This window comes from Ornithorhynchus anatinus, unplaced genomic scaffold (assembly GCF_004115215.2).
Source record: "Ornithorhynchus anatinus isolate Pmale09 unplaced genomic scaffold, mOrnAna1.pri.v4 scaffold_153_arrow_ctg1, whole genome shotgun sequence".
Classification (NCBI taxonomy): Eukaryota; Metazoa; Chordata; class Mammalia; order Monotremata; family Ornithorhynchidae; genus Ornithorhynchus; species Ornithorhynchus anatinus.
The window spans coordinates 12,972-25,213 of NW_024396692.1; the positions used below are offsets into that span (position 1 = coordinate 12,972).

The following is a 12,242-nucleotide window of genomic DNA, read 5'->3' on the forward strand; positions in this document are numbered from 1 at the left end:
CCCTCCAAGAGTTTGTCTTGCAACTTGGTCCTGAATCTTTTGGTACCAGTTTGGACCCCCTAGAGTTTGCCTTGCAGCTTTGGCCCCTAACCCTTTTCTTTTCAGTTTTGGTCCCGCAGCCTTTGTCTTGCAGGTTTTGACCTGAAGCCTTTTCTTTCCACCTTGGCCCCTACAGCCTTTGCGTTGCAGGTTCGGGCCTGAACCCTTTGGATTCCAGTTTGTGTCCAGCAGCCTTTGCCTTGCAAGTTTGTCCCTGAACTATTTTCGTTTCACTTGAGCCCCGCAGCCTTGCCTTGCAGGTTTGTCCCCAAACACTTTTCGTTCCAGTTTGGGCCCTGCTGTCTTTGCCTTGCAGGTTAAGCCCTGAATACTTTGCCTTGCAAGTTTGCCCCTTGAGCCTTTTGTCTTGCAAGTTTGACCCCAAAACCTTTTTGTTCCAGTTTGGCCCCCCCATGTGTGCCTTCTAAGTTTGGCCCTGAACATTTTTCGTTTCTGTTTGGGTACCGCAGCCTTTGCCTTGCAAGTTTGGCCCCGAACTCTTTTGGTTTCAGTTTACCCTCCCTCCCCCCCAGAGTTTGCCTTGCAGGTTTGGACCCAAACTCTTTTTGTTTCAGTTTAGATACTGCAGCCTTTGCCTTGCAGGTCTGGCCCCAAATGGTTTTCATTCAGGTTTGGGCTCCGCAGCCTTTGCTTTGCAGGTTTGGCCCCGAACCCCTTTTGTTCCAGGTTTGACCCCCAGCCTTTGCCATGCAGGTTTGGCCCTGAAGATTTTTGGCTCCAGTTTGGGCCCCAAACGATTTTATTTCAAGTTTGGGTCCCAAAGCCTTTGCCTTGCAGGTTTAGGCCACAACCTTATTTGTCCCAGTTTGGCCCCCCAAGAGTTTGCCTTCCAGGCAACCCATTTCTTTTAAGTTTGGGTACCACAGCCTTTGAGTTCCATGATTGGCCTTGAAACTTTTTAGTAGCAGTTTGGCCCCCCAAGAATTTGCCTTGCAGGTTTGGCCCCAACGCTTTTGGTACCAGTTTGGACCCCCTAAACTCTTTGCCTTGCAGGTTTGGCTCCGAACCCTTTCTGTTCCAGTTTGTGACCCACAGTCTTTGCCTTGCAGGTTTGTCCCCTCAGGCTTTGCCTTGCAGGTTTGTCCACCAACCCTTTTCATTCAAGTACGGGCCCCACAGCCCTTGCCTTGCGGCTTTGGCCCTGAACCCTTTGGGTTCCACGATAGGCCCCGCAGCCTTTGCCTTGCAGGTTTGGCCCTGAAACCTTTTCGTTCCAGTTTGGGCTCCCTTGATTTTGCCTTGCAGTTTTGACCCAGAACCCTTTTTTTTTCAGGTTTGGGCCTAGCAGCCTTTGCCTTGCAGGTTTGACCCCCAACTCTTTTTGTTCCAGTTTGGCCCTCCCAGAGTTTGCCTTACAGGTTTGGCCCCGAACCATTTGGTTTCAATTTGGGTCCTGCAGCCTTTGCGTTGTAGGTTTGGCCCGGAACCTTTTTGGTACCAGTTTGGGACCCCAAGAGTTTGCCTTGCAGGTATGGCCCCAAACTGTTTTTGTTCAGGTTTGGGCCCCGCAGCCTATGCCTCATGGGTTTGGTCCCGAACCAGTTTTATTCCAGTTTGGGCCCCACAACCTTTTCCTTGCAGATTAGGCCCGGAATGCTTTTTGTTCCATTTTTGGTCCCACAGTCTTTGCCTTGCCAGTTTGCCCCCCATCCTTAACCTTGCAGCTTTGGCGCCAAACCCTATTTGTTCATGTTTGGGCCCCGCAGCTTTTTCCTTGCAGGTTTGGCCCTGAATCCTTTTGATTACAGTTTGGGACCCCTAGACCTTGCCTTGCAGGTTTGGCCACGATCCCTTTTCGTTCAAGTTTGGGCCCCGCAGACTTTCCCTTGCAGGTTTGGCTCCCTACCCTTATTGTTCCAGTTTAATCCCCACAGAGATTGCCTTGCATGTTTGTCAATGAACCGTTTTCGTTTCAGTTTGGGTCCCGCAGCCTTTGCCCTTTGCAGGTTGGGCCCGGAAGCCTTTTGGTTCTGTTTTGGACCCTACAGCCTTTGCTTTGCCGGTTTGCCCCCCGATTCTTTGCTTTGCACGTTTGTCCCAGAACGCTTTTCATTCAGGTTTGGTTCCCACAGCCTTTGCCTTGCAGGTATGGCCCCCAATCCTTTTTGTTCCAGTTAGGGCGCCAGAATTTGCCTTGCAGGTTTGGCCCTGAACACTTTTTCTTCAGCTTTGAGCCCCACAGCCTTTTCCTTGGAAGTTTGTCCCTGTACCCTTTTCATACCTGTTTGGGCCCTGCAGCCTTTGCCTTGCAGGTTTGGCCCAGAAACCTTTGGTTCCAGTTTGGGTCCCGCAATCTTTGCCTTGCAAGTTTGACCCCGAACGCTTTGGTTTACAGTTTTGGCCCCATAGAGTTTTCATTGCAGGTTTGACCCCCCGCATCCTTTGCCTTGTAGGTTTGACCCGGAATCCTTCTGTTTCCAGCTTGGGACCCTTAGAGTTTGCCTTGCAGGTATGGCCTTTAACTGTTTTTGTTGCAGTGTGGCCCACTTAGAATTTGCCTTGCAGAATTGGCCCCGATCCCATTTTGTTTCAGTTTGGGTCCCGCAGCCTTTGCCTTGCAGTTTTAGCCCCTAACCCTTTTTGTTCAGGTTTGGGCCCCACAGCCTTTACCCTGCAGCTCTGGCCCCGAACACCTTTGCTTCCAGTTTAGGCCCCACAGCCTTTACCTTGTAGGTTTGGTCCCGAACACTTTTGGTATCAGTTTAGCCCCCCCAGACTTTGCCTTGCAGGTTTGCCCCCCTACAGCTTTTGCTTTGCAGGTTTGGCCCCAAACCCTTTTCGTTTCAGTTTGGGCCCTGCAGCCTTTGCCTTGCAGATTTGGCCCCGAACTCTTTTGGTTCCACTTTGGGTCCTGCAGCCTTTGCCTTGCATGTTTGGCCATGAATCCTTTTGGTTCCACTTTGGGCCCCACAGTCTTTGCCATGCAGGTTTGTCCCTCCAGGCTTTGCCTTGCAAGTTTGGCCCCGAACCCTTTTCGTTCAGGTTTGGACCCCACAGGCTGTGCCTTGCAGGTTTGGCTCCAAACCCCTTTTGTTCCAGTTTGGGTCTGGCAGACTTTGCAGTGCAGGTTGGGTCCAGAATGCTTTTGTTTCCAGTTTGGGTCCTGCAGCCTTTGCCTTGCAAGTTTGGCCCTGATCCCTTTTGGTTCCATTTTGGGCCCTGCAGCCTTTGCTTGCAGGTTTGGCCACGAACCCTTTTGTTTTCAGTTTGGGCCCCCTAGAGCTTGCCTTGCAGGATTGGCCCCAAACGCTTTTTGTTCCAGTTTGGGCACCCCAGACTTTGCCTTGCAGATTGGGCCCCTAACCCTTCTTGTTCCAGTTTGGGCACCCTAGATTTTGCCCGGCAGGTTTGGCGTTGAACGGTTTTGGTTCAAGTTTGGGCCCCCCAGCCTTTGCCTTGGAGATTTGCTCCCCAAGTCTTTGCCTCACAGGTTATGCCCTGAACACTTGGCGTGGCAGTTTGCTGCCCACCCCCGCCCCCCACCCAAATTTTTCTTTGCAGGTTTGACCCGGTACCCTTTTGGTTCCAGTTTGGGCCCCCTCAAGGTCGCCTTGCAGGTATGGCCCCATACGTTTTTCGTTCAGGTTTGGGCCCCGCAGCTTTTGCCTTGCAGGTTTGGCCCTGACCCTTTTTGTTCCAGGTTGGGCCCCGCAGACTTTGCCATGCAAGTTGGGCCCCGAAACTCTCTCGTTCCATTTTGGTCAAGACACTTTGTCTTGAAGCTCTGGTCCTGACCCCTTTTAGTACCAGGTTGAACTCCGCCAGAGTTTGCCTTGCAGGTAATGCCCCAAAACCTTTGGGTTCCAATATGGAACCCCATCATCCGGTGACCCCAGGCCTTGCAGGTCTGGCCCCAAACCCTTTTCGTTCTTGTTTGGGCCCCACTCCCTTTTCCTTGCAGTTTTGCCCCAAACCTTTTTCCCTCTTACTGAATTGACTGCATTGCTTCCCCAAATCATAATAATATTATTGGTAATTATTAAGCGCTTACTATGTGCAGAGCACTGTTCTAAGCACTGGGGTAGATACAGAGTAACAGGTTGTCCCACGTGAGGTTCACGGTCTTTGCCAGCATTTGGCGTGATGAGTGCTCAGTGAAGAAAATAGAGAGGGGGGAAAGAGCGGGCCAGGCGAGTCTAAGGCTCATGGCAATAGACTAGTTTATTTCACCGCATCACTTGGTTTTATACAGTACCCATAACAATGATTTCACCATATCTCTTGGTTTTATACAGTACCCATAGCAATGATTAATCTTCCAGTCAAGGTTCAGTTGTTTTTTACATCCAATGCTTAGAACTCAGCTCTTTGGCAAACACAATGTTCCTTGTTATCCTGTTCAAGGTCCCGGAGGGATGTTTGTCTTAGACCAGCATGCCCTGAGCCTTGCTCAGGTGGGCCAGAGGGGATAGGACACAAGCCCAGTCCCTTAGCTTCTCACGCCAGTCCTGCAATAACTCCCCCTTTTTTATTTACTAGCCGAAGCTCATAAAGTTGAGTTAGCAAGGGTTTCAGAGTGGTTGCCAAAAAACGAGTAAATAAGAGGAAACATCAGTAATACCAAGATGAAGACAAATAGATAAGGTAAGGTATGCAATCCTACGGATCCCCAATTGAATGGATTAAGTTGTTTCAATGAAACTAATACAATATGGGCACTATCCTCAGGGTGCTCATTCAAATGAGGACTATTCTCGATTTCCTCAGTTATTTTTCTTAATTGATCCATGTCCAATGTGATTTTAGATTGATGCCATGCACCCAGCATCCGATTCTTTATTTTAACCCAAGATAAATTTTCATCCGAGGTATTATATTTCACAGGAGTAACACAGACATACAAGTATCTATAGTCACACTGCAACGAGAGCTTTTTCTTCGAAGTTTCTATCTCAGTGCCCAAGTATAATACTGATTGCTCAAGTAAGTTAATTTTATATAGCAAATCTCTATCAATTCATTCCTGGGCCTGAAATGCCATAGTAACATTATGGGCGAGCTCGTTAACATACCCCGCAGTGTGCATCTCAGTTTGCAGTGATATAGTAGACACAGTAGTAGATATTATTAGTGATGCTAACGCGACGAGACCAGTGACCAGTAAACCCGCAAGCCTCTTTGGTCTACTTAATCCGTGCGCTATTAACTGGAGTGCATGTTTGCTGGATGATGAATACCATTCATGGGAGATATTGGTAGGAACAACTGCAAATGCAGGTTGTTCCACCAATATGATTATTTTATGGTTGTCCGTAATATCAATACACTGTTTCAGAGTACAATTTATACAGGATATGTTCCAATAACAACTTTCATTTACCATGGATATATTACGCACTATAAACGCCTGAGGAGTTCTTACACATGCAGTGATGAAAGACAAATTTCTCTTTACTGGGCCTATGGTTTAGTGGGACGTGGGCTTCAAAGTAAGTATGATTAATTCTGTCTAAGGTCGAAAAGGCCCTCCATAGTCCTCGAAATTCTACTAAAGTGGGAGGTTGTAATATCTCTTCAGGAAAACTTCCCGTGTCACCCTTCAAGAGTGCCTGATGAGTCGAATTGTCATGTGCACCTCAATTCCACAATTTTGTTGGCTCTGTGTGACTATTTAATTGTATCTCTTCAGGGTAAGAGAGGTGACATAATTCCCATAAGGGGAAGATAGGTTCTTCAGGTATCAATGACTTATTGCTAGAACCGGGCCAAACATGACTCGCAAAGGCACAGAGAGGTATTCGGGGATACTGGGTGAAGTTTCTTGTGAGAACTCCTTTCAGCGTAGGTTTTTCCACATAAACATATGCACTGTTTCCTTCTATGATATTTCCCAGTTCTTTATCATGAACCCAAGTTTTCTCTGTTTCGAGTTGTAGACACGGTCCAGTAAAATTGCCATTGCCATTTCTATAAATGCATATTGGAGTATGGGTGGCTAGTGCACTAACATTTATTACTGCGGTTATATTATCAGATAGAAAAGGATGATTATATCCCCCCATGAGTCTGGAATTATTGGTATATATTTCTCCCAGTCTATCTTCCCATGTCCATGGCGGATAGGGAAGGTATGCCCAATACTGTTCTCCCAGTAGACCCTATACCCTATACCCATAAAAAAGACCAACATGGCAAGAAAGACATTCTCAGGTGTCATTAATTGTCTAGCGTTTTCTACCACCGTCATCGCCTGAAATGTGAGTGCTTTTATCTGCCCCCACGTTGGAATCTTTTCGGTTCGAGTGGCTCTGCTGGGCTTCTTCCTTTTCCTCTGGAATCTCATTGAGGAACATGCTCGGACATTCTTTTCAGGAATCCACACTGGTTTTTCAAACGTTTCTGGAAAGACACAAGCATACCCTTGTCCCCACGTTAGTAGAGGATCTGGACCATACCAAGTATTTGTAAGGGGGTCCTTCCACATGACCAGAGCAGACTTCTGAGCTCCCTTTTGTTGGAAATGTTTCTCTGCAGGTGTAAATCCTTTAACATCTGCTGTCAAGAAATTTAAGGTGTATAATGTCATAAGTATTCATCGTTTAGGGGAGGACAAGTACTCTCCCCCTTTTTGTTTTTGTAAATAAGTTTTGATATCTTTATGTCACTTCTCAATAATAGCTTGTCCAGTAGGGTTGTAGGGGGTACCGGTAATATGGGAAATATTGAATGTTTTACAAAAGTTTCTGAAATCTGTGCTGGTATATGCAGGGGCATTATCTGTTTTTATTTGTGTTGGGATTCCCATAACTGAGAACGTTTGCAATAAGTGATCTATGACATGTTTAGTAGATTCCCCTGTGTGTAAAGTGGCAGAGGTAAAGGAGGAATAAGTATCTATAGTTACATGAATAAACTGTAATTCCCCAAAGGAAGAATAATGAGTAACATCCATCTGCCAAATATGGTTAGGACTAAGTCCACGAGGGTTTTTTGAAGTGTCTGTGGGAGGTGAAGAGAAAGGGCTACATTTTGGGCATGATTTGACAATTTGTCTTGCTTGTTCTTTTGTAATATGAAATTGCCTTCATAGTATGTAGGCATTCTGATGGAAGTAGTTATGGGATACTGAGGCCTCATGAAGAGCTGGAGGCACAGTCGGGGCATTACAATAACTTGTGTCAGGTAATCGGCTTCTGCATTGCCTTGAGTTAGGGGGCCAGGGATTACGGAGTGTGCCCGGTTATGAGTAATAAAGAAGGGGTTCTTTCTTTCTTGAACAACTCGTTGGAGTTGTAAGAACAAAGGAAATATATCAGAAGTGTTAGAGAATTTTAATTTAGCCGTCTCAATTTTCGAGGCAACTTGGAAGCAATATTTGCTGTCTGTAAGAATATTGAGTGGTTGAGGTTGCTTTTGTAAAACCATAATTACCGCGGTTAATTCATTTTGTTGAGCCGACTTAAGCCCCGTATGTCTTATTTCAGTTATGTTGCGGGGTATGTAATAAACTGCAGTTCCTTTTGAGGATCCATCAGTAAAGGCATGATCTGCTTGAGGAATAGGAGAGATGAGGGTAATTTTAGGGAAAATCCATGAGTATGGTTCCATGAATTGTAAAATGGGGTTTTCCATATGATGAGAGTCCAAGTAACCTGAGAACGAGGAGATTACTATCTGGCATTCAGGATCATTCTGTATTAATCGAGTGAGTTGGGTTTGGGTGTATGCCTGATGAATAATAGTAGGACTTCTTCCCGTCAGCCAAATATTCCTTCTGACCAATTTCTGAATTAATAGTGCTACCATTGTAGGATATGTTTAAAGAGTTAGGGATTAGGTGTGTCATATGCCACCATTCTAGTATGTCTTTCTTTTGATGTAAGGCTGCGGTAGGTGTCCCTGGAGTAGAAAGTATACTACCCCAGAAGTCTTCTTGCTCATGTATTTGATCTAAAGGGCACTGCTAATTGCTTCTTCCAAAATCTCAAGTTCCCTCTGAGCTTCTAAGGTTAAGGTTCTGGGTGAGGTCAGATCAGGATGTCCCCGTAAAGTAGAAAATAAATGAGTTAATTGGTGAGTGTTGGTCTTTAGATAGGGCCTGATCCAATTGATAATAATAATAATAATAATGTTGGTATTTGTTAAGCGCTTACTATGTGCCGAGCACTGTTCTAAGCGCTGGGGTAGACATGGGGGAATCAGGTTGTCCCACGTGGGGCTCACAGTCTTAATCCCCATTTTACAGATGAGGGAACTGAGGCACAGAGAAGTTAAGTGACTTGCCCACAGTCACACATCCGACAAGTGGCAGAGCTGGGATTCGAACTCATGAGCCCTGACTCCAAAGCCCATGCTCTTTCCACTGAGCCACGCCGCTTCCCCCAACAGTTTTTGAAAGTCATTTAATGTTTTTAAAGACTCCTTTCGTAATTGTAATTTTTGAGGCTTAAACCTCTGTTTCTCCACAATACTTCCCAGATAATTATATGGTGCTTGTTTCTCTACTTTGTCCAGTGCTATGATCAGGCCATATTCTGACAAGGATAAGGTCAAGCGGCCTAACAGCTCATTAAGTGTGTTATGGTGGGGGTGAGTGCAAAGAATATCAACCATATAGTGTATAATATAAGCACTCAGATACTTTTGTCTAATTGGAGTTAGGGCTAGGCTAACAAATTTTTGACACATAGTAGAGCTATTTTTCATGCCTTGGGGTAATACCTTCCATTGATATCGTTGGGCGGGAGCTCTAACATTGATAGAAGGCATCGAGAATGCAAATCTTTTTCGATCCTCTGTTTGAAGTGGGATCGTATAAAAGCAGTCTTTAAGGTCTATTATAATTAACGACCATTCCTGCGGGATCATGGCTGGAGAGGGCAACCCTGGTTGTGAAGGACCCATGGGTTCCATGGTGTTATTTACTGCTCTTAAATCCGTAAGCATTCTCCATTTTCCTGATTTCTTTTTTATTACAAATACTGGAGAATTCCACGGACTGGTGGTCTCCTCAATATGTCCTCCATGTAACTGTTCTTTCATAATATGTTCTAGAGCCTGTAGCTTTTCTTTTGTTAGCAGCCACTGCTCCACCCAGATAGGCTTGTCTGAAAGCCATGTAATTTTTTCTGCATAATGTTGTGGGGCAGTGGCCATTATGATAAAGGGGTTTTGGTAGTTAACATCACTTTCATTTGCTGGAGTATATCTCTTCCCCACAGATTGATCAGGAGTCCATCAACTAAATATGGTTGGAAATATCCTTGTTTCTCCTTGCTTTCCCATTTTAATAACTTACTGCTTTGCGCGGGTGTTTCTACTGTTCCTATTCCTGCCAACGGGGCACTCCCTTGCTGGAGGGGCCAAGAAAGGGGCCAATGCCTTTTGGCGATAATCGACTTGTCAGCCCCTGTGTCTATTAATCCTCTGAAGGTCTACCCTTCGATAAGTATAGTCAGTTGTGGTTTTTCTAAAGTGATTGTTTGGGCCCAGAAGGTTTAATTTCCTGAGCTTCCAAATCCTTGAGCCTTTCTAACATTCTGACATGTTTTCCCAACCTGCTTGTAAGGAAGTATCAACAATTGAGCTATTCTTGTCCATTCAGGAAACTGGACAACCTTATGTGCATAAGCCAATACCGAGATTTCCCCTATATAATCTGAATCAATTACTCCGGGTATTACATTTAATTATTTTAGGGTCATACCACTCTTCCCTACCACCAGACCCACAAAACCTATAGGTAAAGGCCCATAGATTCCTGTCGGTATTTTTTGAACTCCCATTGCTGGAGTCAGTACTACTTGTACAGCTGAGGGAAGGTCCAATCCTGCACTTCCTGGGGTGGCTCTGGTGAGGTCTGCATAGGAGAGCTGGCGGTATGCTGGGGATACTTGGCTACTGAGCGAACCTGACTGAATGTTAGGGCTGCCCCTATTATCTGTCGGGGCTGGGGCTGGCCCCTTTTTATGTTTCCCGATATCGGGGTTCTTTCTCTGGTAAAATTTGAGCGATACTCAGAAGCCCAGTGGTTTCCCTTTCTGCACTTAGGGCACACTGATGAAGGGCAGGTGTTTCGGGAAGGCATTCCCTTTCCTTTCAGGCAGTTTTTTGCAAAGTGACCTTCCTTTCCACAATTAAAACATGTACCCTTAGCATTTTGTTGCTGCATAGCTGCAGTCATTAAATTAGCATTAAAAGAGGCAGTGCCCACATCTTGGCACTTCCGTATCATGTCAGTGATTCTCATAGTCCTTTTATTCCCTGCCAAGGCTCTTTTGCAGTCTTGATTGCAATTATCATATGCAAGTTGTTTCAACAGTATAATTCTGGCCGTCTGATCCCCTACACTCCTCTGTATTGCCATTGTTAATCTACTAACAAATTGTTCAAAAGGTTCAGACAGCCCTTGTAAAATCTTTGTAAAACTGGAGTTCATCTCTCCCTTATCTGGCAGCTTCTGCCAAGCTGTTTTTCCCGCTATCATGATTTTCTGATAGGCTTGAAGTGTGTATGTGAGCTGGTTGTTTGCTTTTTTTAAAAAAAACCATAATTACAGAGGTCTGTCATGATAGGCCCACCCGGTTGCACCAAGTGGAAAAGCAGAAAGTTTTGGGGGCGGGGGGCGGTGGCCGGAGCTGGAGTTAAGGGGTGGGAAGGGAGGGGAGGTGGGGGTGGCTCTGTTGGCCGGTCCTGGGGATGGAGACCCCAACCCCTGGGCCCAGGGGTCAAGGGTCAAAGGCCAGCGAGGTACCACCGAATGGGGCGGCATGGACCCTCCATGTATATGCCTGTCGGTCCGTGTGTATACGCAAGTCTGGGTATTCAATGACAGGGAAAACAGTGAGAAAATCTAGAGGAATGTCTTGGTCTTGCTCTGCGGCTGTTATAATAGCCTTCTGGAGTGGGGTGGGGTTGTTTGGTTTCACTGTGACTGGAGACCAGGGATCCTATCTTTCCTCCTTAGAAAAAGAAGAATCTACTTCGGGCGGTGGTGGGAAATGAAAATCTTCAAGATTGGGATATATCTTGGGGGCCAAGGTGGGTGGCGGCTGGGGAGGCAAATCTGGCCCTGCTGCGGTATCAACCTTAAGGACCTTATGAACTAAAGGTACTTGATTCTCAGGAGTAAGACATATCTTCAAGACATTCCATCTAGAAAAAGCTGCAACAGGGAAAGAGTTAGGGCCTTCTTGTCTATATCTTTCACTCATCTGTTTTCTGACCACTTCCCACTGTTCTAAGTCAATAACTCCTTCCTTCGGAAACCATGGACAACATTTCTTGACACATTCCAAAAATTGTTCTATCTGTTGTTTAGTGATGATCAACCCTCTCTCCTTAAGCACCTTCTTAAGCAAATTAATGTACTGTTCCCTATCTTTAAAGTGTACTTGACCCATCCCTGCTGCGGAAAGTTTCAGATCGGGAAATCCCCGCGGTTAGCCTGGTGAATATAAGAAATTCCCTTACCTTCATGATTCAGTGGAGCTCCGTGTTGTAAGGCGCTGAGTCACTCCTTCCTCCTTGTGTCCCTGTGTTCAGGCGCCAAATGCCAGCATTTGGCGTGATGAGTGCTCAGTGAAGAAAATAGAGAGGGGGGAAAGAGCGGGCCAGGCGAGTCTAAGACTCATGGCAATAGACTAGTTTATTTCACCGCATCACTTGGTTTTATACAGTACCCATAACAATGATCTCACCATATCTCTTGGTTTTATACAGTACCCATAATAATGATTAATCTTCCAGTCAAGGTTCAGTTGTTTTTACATCCAGTGCTTAGAACTCAGCTCTTTGGCAAACACAATGTTCTTTGTTATCCTGTTCAAGGTCCCAGAGGGATGTTTGTCTTAGACCAGCGTGCCCTGAGCCTCGCTCAGGTGGGACAGAGGGGATAGGACACAAGCCCAGGCCCTTAGCTTCTCACGCCAGTCCTGCAACAGTGAGGAGGTTGACAGCAGAGGAGTGGAGCTTGCGGGCTGGGCTGTAGAAGGAGAGAAGGGAGGTGAGATAAGAAGGATCAAGGTAATGGAGAGGTTTTAAGCCAATAGTGAGGAGTTTTTGCTTGATATGAAGGTTGATAGGCAACCACTGGAGATTTGTGAGGAGGCGGGGTGTGACATGCCCAGAGCATTTCCCTACAAAGGTAATCCAGGCAGCAGAGTGAATTACAGATTTAAGTGGGGAGCGACAAGAGGTTGGGAGATCAGAAAGGATGCTGATGCAATAATCCAGTCTGGATA

General features: G+C 46.0%; 1 long non-coding RNA gene across 1 annotated transcript; it reads right to left on the minus strand.

The window, feature by feature from the left end:
* Nucleotides 1–4,203: 4,203 nt before the first annotated feature.
* LOC114808731 lies at nt 4,204–11,653 on the minus strand. The gene is made up of 2 exons (XR_003756522.2): nt 11,473–11,653; nt 4,204–6,399 (listed from the first exon to the last, which is right to left on the minus strand). It is a non-coding gene; the product is annotated as an uncharacterized LOC114808731 (long non-coding RNA).
* Nucleotides 11,654–12,242: the final 589 nt, after the last annotated feature.